The sequence below is a fragment of the Scyliorhinus torazame genome, chromosome 7, assembly GCF_047496885.1.
Source record: "Scyliorhinus torazame isolate Kashiwa2021f chromosome 7, sScyTor2.1, whole genome shotgun sequence".
In the NCBI taxonomy this organism is placed as follows: Eukaryota; Metazoa; Chordata; class Chondrichthyes; order Carcharhiniformes; family Scyliorhinidae; genus Scyliorhinus; species Scyliorhinus torazame.
In genome coordinates, this window is record NC_092713.1 from 123,307,359 (window position 1) to 123,318,422 (window position 11,064).

General features: G+C 48.5%; 1 long non-coding RNA gene across 1 annotated transcript; it reads right to left on the minus strand.

Annotated features, from left to right (window-relative positions):
- Positions 1-212: 212 nt before the first annotated feature.
- LOC140427320 (uncharacterized) lies at positions 213-10,801 on the minus strand. The gene is made up of 2 exons (XR_011948466.1): positions 10,641-10,801; positions 213-1,761 (listed from the first exon to the last, which is right to left on the minus strand). It is a non-coding gene; the product is annotated as an uncharacterized lncRNA (long non-coding RNA).
- Positions 10,802-11,064: the final 263 nt, after the last annotated feature.

An 11,064-nucleotide genomic window follows, 5' to 3' on the forward strand; every position in this document is an offset into this window, starting at 1 on the left:
AAAATCCATCTGGTTTACTAATGTCATGTAGGGAAGGAAATCTGCCATCCTTACCCGGTCTGGCCTCCATGTGACTCCAGATTGTTGCTAACTTTCTCCTTGGTTCAATTGCTCTGTTTTATTACCTTTGCTCTCGAGTCACCAGGAATCTTGATGATACCGCCACGAGGTTCAAGTCCGAGTAATGATCAATAACCCAGTACACCGATTAATAAGATTCAAATCAAAGCACATTTATTATACACAGTAATCGCTACTCATGCACAAATTCTACGTCTAAGCTACTTCTATAACTAACAGGCCTATACTTAACTTCGGACTGGCCCACCAGGTCAGGGGAACAAATGGCCTTTTGTTCGGATTCTGAGTCTGCGGGATTCGAAGTTGGTATGGATTGGTAGCTAGGAGCGCCTATCTCGTAGCGAGCGTTGAATTAAGACTTACTTTGTCGGGGGTCACTGCACCGGTCACAGTCAATGTTGGTTCGTGTTGCTGGGTGACCCGGGAGGACGCAGAGTTCACCTCTGCGGTGAGGTGAAGAGAGAGCAATTTGAAATTGGGACTCAACTCTTATAGACCCCAGGGGCTTCCCGCCTTTCGGGGCGGTCCCTGTACCTGGTCCCAAGTGATTGGACTTTGTCCCAATCGCTTGGTTCGATTTTCTCCAATACTGGAGCGGTTCCCTGATCGATGGGCGGTCTTGAGGTGCTCGTTCACCTCCTTTGTGTTGGCTCCTGCTGGCGCCGAGGAGTCTGGCTTTGCTTTGTCTGTCCAAAATGTTACTTATTGTTCCCGGGGATTGCTCATCAGTATGCAGATGGCTGTTACTTTGTTATGCTGATGGTCGCTGGTATCGATGTTGTCTGGCCCTTTCTGAGGTAAATACACAGCAAACCTGCAGCTGCTGGTTTCTGTCTATGTTGGCTGACTTTCCCATCAGCCAACATCGGGAGTTGGCCAAGTTAGGTGGCTACACTCCCTCCTTGTGATCCTGGATCACATAACTACATAACTACGTTGCTTTCCATTCCCTGACCTGGGGAGCACTTCTTTCATGGCCTCTACACTGACCATAACTATGCAAAAAAAATTTAACTGACAATTCTAAGGGGCGCTATGTCAAACAGGGACATGCATTACAAAACAAAAAAATTGGGAACCTCTAACTATCCTTAATACACTACTCTCACTTAAACATTTCATCACTCTAACTTCCTCAACCATACAAACAAAATCATAGCAGTTTATACACATTTTTCATGGCTTGGCAGTCAAGCTCAGGATCGTACAATTGCTCATGAACATTTCTTTACATTTCTTTATTTACAATGAAACCGCAAATTAATGCTTTTTATTATAGATCGCGCGGGTCGGGGGTCTGGTCGTATCCAAAAATAGGGGATCTGATCCTATATACCGGTGTGCGAGCGTGGTAGGCTCTCATTCTCCATTTTCTTAGACGTACAGTCTGCATGATGCAGCAGAGTATCGCCAATACCAGTAATGTTTCTATTACATAGGACAGGGAGTACCAGGTTATAAACCTGGCACACCAAGATGGTGCGATGTCGCTGGTGACTGGGCTCTGGGTACTGTGGGGAAGTGAAACATTAACGTCTGGGGGGCTTGAGATCATGGGGTTCGCGTTCACGCGCAACCAAATGTCCATTATCATGATGCACAATCCGGAGGATGTCCTCATGGTGCGTCTTCTTTCACGTCTCTTCTCTTCTCTTCTCTGGTCCTGGAGCTTCTGGAGTTCTGTGGAATCAAGCAGAGTGTCTGTAACTATCTTGGTTTAACTTCTCGTATGTTAGCCTGTCTGTCCTTTAGTGCCAATTACTCCCTTTATAATTGGTCACTCTGTGTGATCCCCTCATTTTATTTTTCAAAAAACGAATTTTAGGACAAGACACACTTTCAAATAATGAACCAGTGCGAGCCATCACGCAGACTGTGCGATGTACCATCCAAATGTTTCAGGATGTAAATAGCATGTGGTTGGCAACCTAAGGGTTACCTGAAACAAAACAAAACTTTTTGAACTAAAATTTCCAAAATGAGGTGCGTATGGGCCGCGACGGGTAAGAGTTGGATGGAGTCCCCGGGTAGGACGGCTACCAATGCCGTGTCTTTCCGACCCGGGCGTAGTTGACCAGAGTGGGGGTTCCCAGGCAGGGCGGGTCCCAAGCCGTTTCTCCACTGCCTGAGCAACCGACAAGAACGGGCAAGAAATGTAGTCATCGTGGGGGGTTGCCGTATTGGTTCTACCTTCGAAGCAGAAGGGCAGTTACGAACGGGCGTCTGTCGACAGACAAGTTCCGCTGAACTGGCGTCTGGGACCTTAACAAGTCTCTGTGGGCAAGTCCTCAGAGGTTTCAGCCGGTGCAGACTCAAAGGGCCGAATGGCCTCCTTCTGCACTGTAAATTCAATGTTAATCTATGATTAATCTAGGACAAAGGTTCGGCACAACATCGTGGGCCGAAGGGCCTGTTCTGTGCTGTATTTTTCTATGTTCTATGTTTCTGCTGAAAGGGCGTGGGGCAGTGAAAAAATGTTTTCCGGTCAGAACATACAACATTTAACAAACTGACAAATAACGTAAAACATGCTGCAGGTTCCATCAGAAAGGACACCACTTCTCCCAAGCGGTTCCTTTTGAAACATCATCTGGACACCTCAGTTATCGGTTGCGAACAGGGTCGCAAAGGGGTACTCGTTTTGGGAGTCAGACTCAAGGTCGCCATCTTCTCCGGGATGCCAAACTCTTGAATGTATTAAGGTTGATAGGGCTGCATGGTGAGATTTGGGCTCGCTCTCATCTTTTCGGACAAATCTGTATGAGTTGTCTCTGTGCCAATAGGTGGTGTCTAGTTGTGTGGGGACGGAATAGGGGTCGTCATGGTAGGTCGGTGGTCGGTGGTGGGGTTTGTTTCGGAAAGTGATCATGAAGGGATCACTCGAATCGTGGTCAGATTCACTGGGTGTGGGTCCTGTTGCATGGGGATAGTAGGGAGGCGTGCTGTGGCGATCGTCCGAGTCACAGTCGCTGTCGCTGCTGCTGCAGTCGGTGGGCGTACCGAGGTGGAGTGTATATTTAGGGGGTGGAGTCGAGGTCGAGTCCGTGGCTGGGCTGGACGTGTTGGGGGATGGTAGGGTTACGTTGGCTGTGGGCGGGGTGTGGTGTGCTGCGTCAAGCATGACGTGGTGTGCGTGGTTAGACTGTGTTCCATATGCCTTCAGCTGGTTGATATGGAACCACGCAGTCTTACCGTTGGGACACTTTATCTTGTATACGGAAGGGCTTACTTTGTCCGCAATGGAGTACGGACCCGAGTACTTAGGTGACAGGAATGTGCTGGGGTTGTATACGGAGAGCATTACTTGCTGTCCTATACTGTACTCAGTCGCATGCACTGCCTTGTCGAAACAAGCCTTGCTCTGTTTCTTTCTGGTGCCCAATTTTACTGCGGCTGCTAGCTGAGCTGTTTTAACATTATTCACTAATTGCTCTACTGCTTTCTCGTGTGTGAGGGCCGTCACCTCGGGGCTGGTCAAGTCTAAACCTAATAAAAATTCTGTGCCTTTCATGGGGCGTCCGGTCATGAGGGTGTGTGGGGTGTAACCTGTGGAAGTTGAAATTGTATTACGCAAAACATCAGCGCAAAAGGGAGGACTGAGGCCCAAGTGGTGTTGTTTTGCTGGACCATTTTCCTGAGGGTGGATTTTAGGGTCTGATTCATGCACTCCACGATACCACTCGACTGTGGGTGATATGCTATGTGGAATTTTTGAGTGATGCCAAATATCGTGAGGACGTTCTGCATGACACGTCCCGTAAAATGGGAACCTTGGTCGGATTCAATGCTGCGGGGGTGTCCCCATCTCGTAAAGATGTGGTGGGTTAAAATCTTGGCTGTGGTTTTTGCCGTGTTTGTGCGGGCTGGGAATGCTTCCACCCATTTTGCAAACGTGTCTATCAGCACGAGTACATATTTATAACCATTCCTGCAAGGGGCAATGGTCCTATAAAATCAATCTGGAGGTTAGTCCAGGGGCCATTAATGGGTCAGGTGTGGCTGAGTTGAGCCTTTTTGGCATATCTGTCTGGATTATTCTGGGCACAGATAAGACAATTCTCGATGTAGTGATTTACATCGTCCTTTAAATTCGGCCACCAACAAAGCTGCTTGAGGTGGGCTGTAGTGGGATCAATTCCCTGGTGTCCATTACCATCATGAAATAAACAAATCAGTTGATTCGTGTCCTGTTCAGGAACCACATAAAGGGTGTCTTTTAACACCACACCGTCATGTGTGGTCAGAGCATTTTTAAACCTCTCGTAGGGTGCTGGATAGTTTCCTTTTACAATCTCCCTGAGATTGCTGTCCTGCTTCTGGGCCTCCACTAGATCCTCGATATTAGTCTGCGAGACCTGAACTGCATTCACTGGTGCGCTTTCGGGGGGTGTCCAAAAATATCCGTGTCTGGAACCTGCTTTGGCCAGTGCGTCGGCTTTTACATTTCCAGGGGGGAAGGAACGATGGTGACTTCGAACTTTGACTACCCAAAAGTCCTGTTCTGTGCACTCTCCAAGATGTGACAGAGCAATGGGGCTGAGGGGAGGGGTTTTCCGTCTGCGGAAACAAATCCTCTTGCTTTCCACAGGGGCAGGAATTCCATGAGGTTGTTGCAGACATAGAGGCTGTCCGAGTATATGTCTGCTGGGCTGGGGAAGGAATCTGGGTGGTCCACTATATATGCGATGGCCACAGGCTCTGCTGCCTGCGCGCCTAAGTGGCCTGGAAGTTTTATTGCTATTTCATCTAGGGCGTGTCCCTATGAGTCCTCGACATAAATGCCGCAACCTTTTATGCGCTTCCCATCCAAGACTGTGGATGATTCATCCACGTAGATCTTGATGGGCTCACACGTGTCTGTGTGCTGGGGGCTCTGGGTTGAACTACATATCTTTCTGGGGGGTGTTTTAGCAATAAAGGGGCCTGTGTTGTGGTGTGGAGAGATAATTTCACATGCATGGGGAGTGCCGGGGTACTGTAAGTTGTCGGCTAAAAACGTGTGCGTCTTTGTCCGTTTAACAGTGATGTCCCATCCCTGCAAGAGAAGGGTCCATCTAGCTGCTCTAACCTGGCTTACTGTACCATCCTTGAGTCGTCCGTCCAGTAAACGTTGGGTGGGGGGGTGTTCGGTGAGAATTGTGATGGGGTTCAGTCCGGTAATATACGAAAAATACTGGACTGCCCAGAATACTGCGAGCAGGTGCCTCTCACAGGCTGAAAATCCCTGCTCCACAGCATCTAAAATTCTGGAGGCATAAGCTATGGGCCTTAACTGGTCGTGCCGTTCCTGGAGGAGCATGGCCGAAAGGGTGCGGTCTGTGGTCGCTACCTCTATGGCGTAAGGGGAAAGCGGGTCTGGAACTTGTAGTGCGGGGGCTGCTGTGAGTGCCTGTTTTAAAGAGTCCACAGCATCCGTATGCTGCAGAAGCCATTCCCAGGGGGCCCCTTTCTTTAGGAGGTCTGAGAGGGGTGCTGCCTTGCTGGCGAAACCGCCAATGTGGTTTCGGCAGTAGCCAACCAGTCCTAAAAATGACCAGAGGGCTGAAACGTTCTGGGGAAGGGGCAATTTAGCAATCGAGTCAATCCTTTTATGCTCAATCTCGCGTTTACCGTGCGTGATAATTGTTCCCAAATATATCACCTTATCTTCCAAAATCTGGGCCTTTTCGGGGTTGACTTTACAACCGATTGAGTGTAAGAGTTCCAGGAGTTCGGACAGGAGCTCAATGTGCTCTTTCTTGGTGTCTATCTGCAGTAGTAGGTCGTCTACTGGACCAGACATTCGGGGCGAGAGAATTTGGCTAAACCATTTGCCAGCTGTCGGTGGAAAATGGAGGGGGAGTTGTGGAATCCTTGTGGCAGGCATGTCCACGTGTACTGCTGTGCTTTAAAGGTGAAGGCAAATTTGTACTGGCACGCCTTTGCCAATAGAATGGACCAGAATCCATTACTGACATCCAAAACCGTAAAGAATAGGGAATTGAGTCCCTGTTTGAGCATGGCCTCGGGACTTGTGGCTACTGTGGGGGCTGCTGCGGGGTGATTTTGTTGAGTTCCCGGTAATCGATGGTCAGTCGCCATGATCCATCGGGCTTTCTCATTGGCCAAATCGGGGCATTATTAGTGGAGGCTACTGATCTAAGTACGCCCTGCTCTAATAAGCTTTCTATTACCTTTGAGATTTCTCCCTCTGCCTCTTGGGGAAATCCATATTGTTTTGGGGGTCTAGGGTCAGGTCCTGTTATTTGTACGGAGCCAGTCATCCGTCCACAGTCGTGTTTGTGGGTTGCGAATGCTGCCCTGTTCTTTTGCAGAACTGCCCGAACCTGTTTGTCCGTACTAAGCGTGGTCGGGTTGAACCAAAATTCGCCTACTGCGCTGATTGTGTCCGCGTATTCTCCTATGATGAGTGTTGCGGGGGCTCTTGCAGACTTCGCCATTTTCCAGACACACTGGTTGACTGGATCAAATGAAAGATTGTGGGAATTCATGAAATCAATTCCCAGAATGTGTTCTGCTGTGCGGGGCAGGTCAACTAAAACCACGGGGTGCTTGGTGGTGATGGTGCCGATTTGAATGGGTACAGGGGCTGTGATGTGTCCCTGCTGTGAGCGGCCTGTAAAGCCGCTGAGGGTGATGGTGGCTGTAGTGGGCCACGTGTCTTTTTGAAACATGGTGGAGGAATTTATTGTGATGCGGGACCCTCCTGTGTCCCAGAGAAATTCGATGGGCTGTCCCCGAATTTGCACTGCAACTACCGGTCGTCCGGACCTATCCCAAAGGGTGTCGCAGACCCAACTGGGGGAGCCCGAACACCATCAATCAGTTCCGGTCAGGTCCGTCTGATCTGAACGGGCGCTAACGGTATGAATGGGCTCTGTCTTCTTCTTACTCAGAGTGCCCGTCTGCTGGCTCTCTGTGGCTTTCTAGGGGCATTGCACTCTCTTGCGAAGTGTCCCAACTGTCCACAGTTGTAACACTCCTGTGACTTGAGTGGGGCCTGTTCTTTCCTTCATTCACCCATGCGGGGTTCGGGTGTGTGGTGACTTCCTGTATATCTGCGGCGGCCTGCTTTTCCTCGGGATTCTTGACTGCGGGTTTGCTTTGTGTAGATTGCTCCCAAGCGCGGGACAATCTTTTCACTATCCACTTCTCGTTATGGGCCTCCTCTGAGGGATCATAACTCGCGCAAGCTTCCTGTCCTGTTTCTGTGGCATGGGAGATAAGGGTGCGGGTCCATTTGGCCATGTTGTCTGGGGACAAATGGGCGCGGTCCAAGTCTCCAAAGACTGCTGCAAAGTGGATCCACAGGCGTCCAGCGAACACTGTGGGGTGCTCGGATTTCTTTTGCCTGCATTTGTTGAGGCCACCTACGGGGTCACCCCGGTTATATCCGATCGCACCCAGGATCGCGGTATGCATTTCTGCAAGGGTGCCTCCTCCTACATTCTGTGGGTCGGGAAGGGCTGCTGCTACTGAAGGGTCTAAACTTAAAACTGTGAGCGTTGCATGCTCTCGTTCATCCAGGCCGTACATGGTCGCCTGATGCTTTACTGTGGCAAAGAAATGGTGGGGGTCAGACGTGGGGAGGAACGGTGTGATCTTATCGCACACGTCCCGTAATTGGGTCACTGTTAAGGGGGTGAAGTATAGAAATTCCGCATCGTCCGATGTGGCTGTGCGGCGGGTGGTTACTGGGTTCATTGGAGCCTGAACTATCTGCTCTGTGGGGGGTTGGGGCGCTTTCCTCTTTTGTGGCTTTCCCTGCGCACATGTTCCCTGAACATATTTCTGCACTGTTTCATTCAATTCTTCCCAATCAGGGCCGTCTTCCTGATCTAATTTCGCTCCAAAGTTTTCCTGGAATCCTTTCTGAACTGAAAGCAGCGATTGCAGCTCTGCAATCTGCTTCCGGCACTTTGCGTGATCTAGCGTGCTTTGTCTTTGTTCTGTGGTGGCAGAATGGAGTGGTCTTAATGCTGCCTTTCGGTCGCTGCACTGTCTCTGCAATGCTTCTACCTGCTTTTCTGTTTCTTCACGTACCAGGACTGCACGTTGCGTGTCCTGATAGACCTTTTCATATTGAGACTGCAAGCTGCTTAAGTGCGTCAGACAACACTGGTGGGCCCTTTTGGCATCCTCCACCTCTCCATCTTTTGCTGCCAATTTCCTCCTCAATTCTAAGTTCTCTCTTTCTATCTCGCTTACATCGACCTTACTCATTCGATGTATGCCCTCTACTTCTTTCCAGAGCGTCCTAACGACCTCCTCTGTGCCTCGTAATTGTGCCAAGCAGGACACGATTGCCATCGGCTTGCGAGCTTTCCCTAAGCTCTTTTTGTGGATCTCGCTCAGGTTCTCCCACCAAGTATGTCCTATACTCCCGGGGCCTGATTCCTCGGTGTTACAGAATTCATTCCAAAGGGGCCATCCTTTCCCTTTGAGATATTTCCTGATCTCTTCCTCCCAAATGGGACATTGTCCCACTCTACTGCTGCTGGTCGCTGCGACCGCAAGTTCCTCTGGGTTCATGAGGCATTGCATTGCCTGCATTGCCATCTTTTCTATCCGAATGCTGCTCTTGAAATTTGGGACAGGGGTATTAAGGCGGTGCTGGTAATACGGGTATGGCTTTCGCTACTTTCCGAAGTACAAACTCCCGACAGTTTTGCGCAACGCATGCAAACACACACTTCCGAATTATGTGTATTGATCAGAACTGCTTGAACGCTTGTGGTTTTCAATTCCCAATTGGATTTCTAATTCAAAGGTTGTGGGTTTGACTCCCATCAGAGTCACCAAATAATTTTGCTAACTTTCTCCTTGGTTCAATTGCTCTGTTTTATTACCTTTGCTCTCGAGTCACCAGGTATCTTGATGATACCGCCACGAGGTTCAAGTCCGAGTAATGATCAATAACCCAGTACACCGATTAGTAAGATTCAAATCAAAGCACATTTATTATACACAGTAATCTCTACTCATGCACAAATTCTACGTCTAAGCTACTTCTACAACTAACAGGCCTATTCTTAACTTCGGACTGGCCCTCCAGGTCAGGGGAACAAATGGCCTTTCGTTCGGATTCTGAGCCTGCGGGATTCGAAGTTGGTACGGATTGGTAGCTAGGAGCGCCTATCTCGCAGCGAGCGTTGAATTAAGACTTACTTTGTCGGGGGTCACTGCATCGGTCACAGTCAATGTTGGTTCGTGTTGCTGGGTGACCCCAGCAGGACGCAGAGATGAAGAGAGAGCAATTTGAACTTGGGGCTCAACTCTTATAGTCGCCAGGGGCTTCTCGCCTTTCGGGGCGGACCCTGTACCTGGTCCCATGTGATTGGTCTTTGTCCCAATAGCTTGGTTCGATTTTCTCCAATACTGGAGCGGTTCCCTAATCGATGGGCGGTCTTGAGGTGCTCGTCCACCTCCTTTGTGTTGGCTCCTGCTGGCGCCGAGGAGTCTGGCTTTGCTTTGTGTGTCTAAATGTTACTTTTTGTTCCCGGGGATTTCTCATCAGTATGCAGATGGCTGCTACTTTGTTATGCTGATGGTCGCTGGTATCGATGTTGTCTGGCCTTTTCAGAGGTAAATACACAGCAAACCTGCAGCTACTGGTTTCTGTCTATGTTGGCTGACTTTCCCATCAGCCTTTGCCGTTCGCCATTTTAAACCGGGAGTTGGCCAATTTTGGGGCTACAAGATCCACAGCAATGTGGCTGACTCTCAACTGCTTTCTGAAATGACCCAGCAAGCCACTGAGTCCGAGAGCAGTTAAGTAACGCACACATCCCATGATTGAATAAAAAAGATGATACAACTGGATGTGGTCCATCAGAACAGCTGGATGTGAAGATTGTAGCTTTTAGTTTGAGAGCGACATTCTCTGCCTCGAGAAACTGATGTTAAGTGAAGTAAAAGGTAATGATGGGGCAAAACCAGAACTGCCAACATCTGCGTTCACAATTCTAGGAGCCTTTGATCCAGACCTTGTGATTTGCCTTCTCCTCACCCAAGACTTGTTGTTTGAACATTCAGTGATTTTCACTCAGTGAACAGGGCATTTGTGAACATTTATCTTATGGGGTATATTTGCGCTTCTATGTGAACTAGCATTACTTGCTATTAGCGTTTAATTACAGAGAAAATCATGACATAATATGCAAAGTGTATGAAAAAAACATGTGTACCATAATATGGTGACTTCCTCCCTTGAGCTGTTCAAAATTAATGCCATTTCTGTTCACCAAAAAATGTACTTTCCAATTCCTGGGTCATTTTATTATGAACTGGCCACCATCAATGTCAACTTTCCGGCATCATTCAGCCATCATTATGCACCTCACCGGTCTTAGAGGGATTATTTCTTTCTTTTATCGGTGACTTTCTCTTAAAGCACAACCTGGCCACTGACTTGGCAGCCAGATGTGTTTTTAATATGTTTCTGGCCATTTTGAGCTTCAATTCGTCATCACTCAGCTGAGAAATAGACATTAACATAGCTGAATGAACTGGTAAGTAAACCAGACGGCCCCTCAAAAATCCCCTTCATGTTTGATTACCTGACTTTTCGAGGAGAGATTTTCCCGATTTCTCAGTGTTTCTTTCCACAGTATTTTCCTCGTCTGCTTGAATTCAAAATGCTCCGGAGACAAAGTCTTGCCCAGTGTCCTTGAGCAGCTGTGTCGCAGATATTTTTCAGCTCTTCCTGACAGCGAGGAGTCCCGAGGGTTTTATGTTATGCGAACACACTGGACAAAGAGGCGGGCAAAAAGAAGTCGAACAACTCCAGCCAGAACAGTAAACAATCTACAGCCCGGACCTCAGGCTAATTTGACTGTCTCTGGTTCTCTCTTGGGATTTTATGGATTTTTCTCCTGAGACTGTCAATATCTATGCTTCTGCCCAAATTGTTTTTGATAGTGACACATTCATAATTTCAAATTAAATATAATTAATTATTTTATGCTCAAAGGACAGGATAGC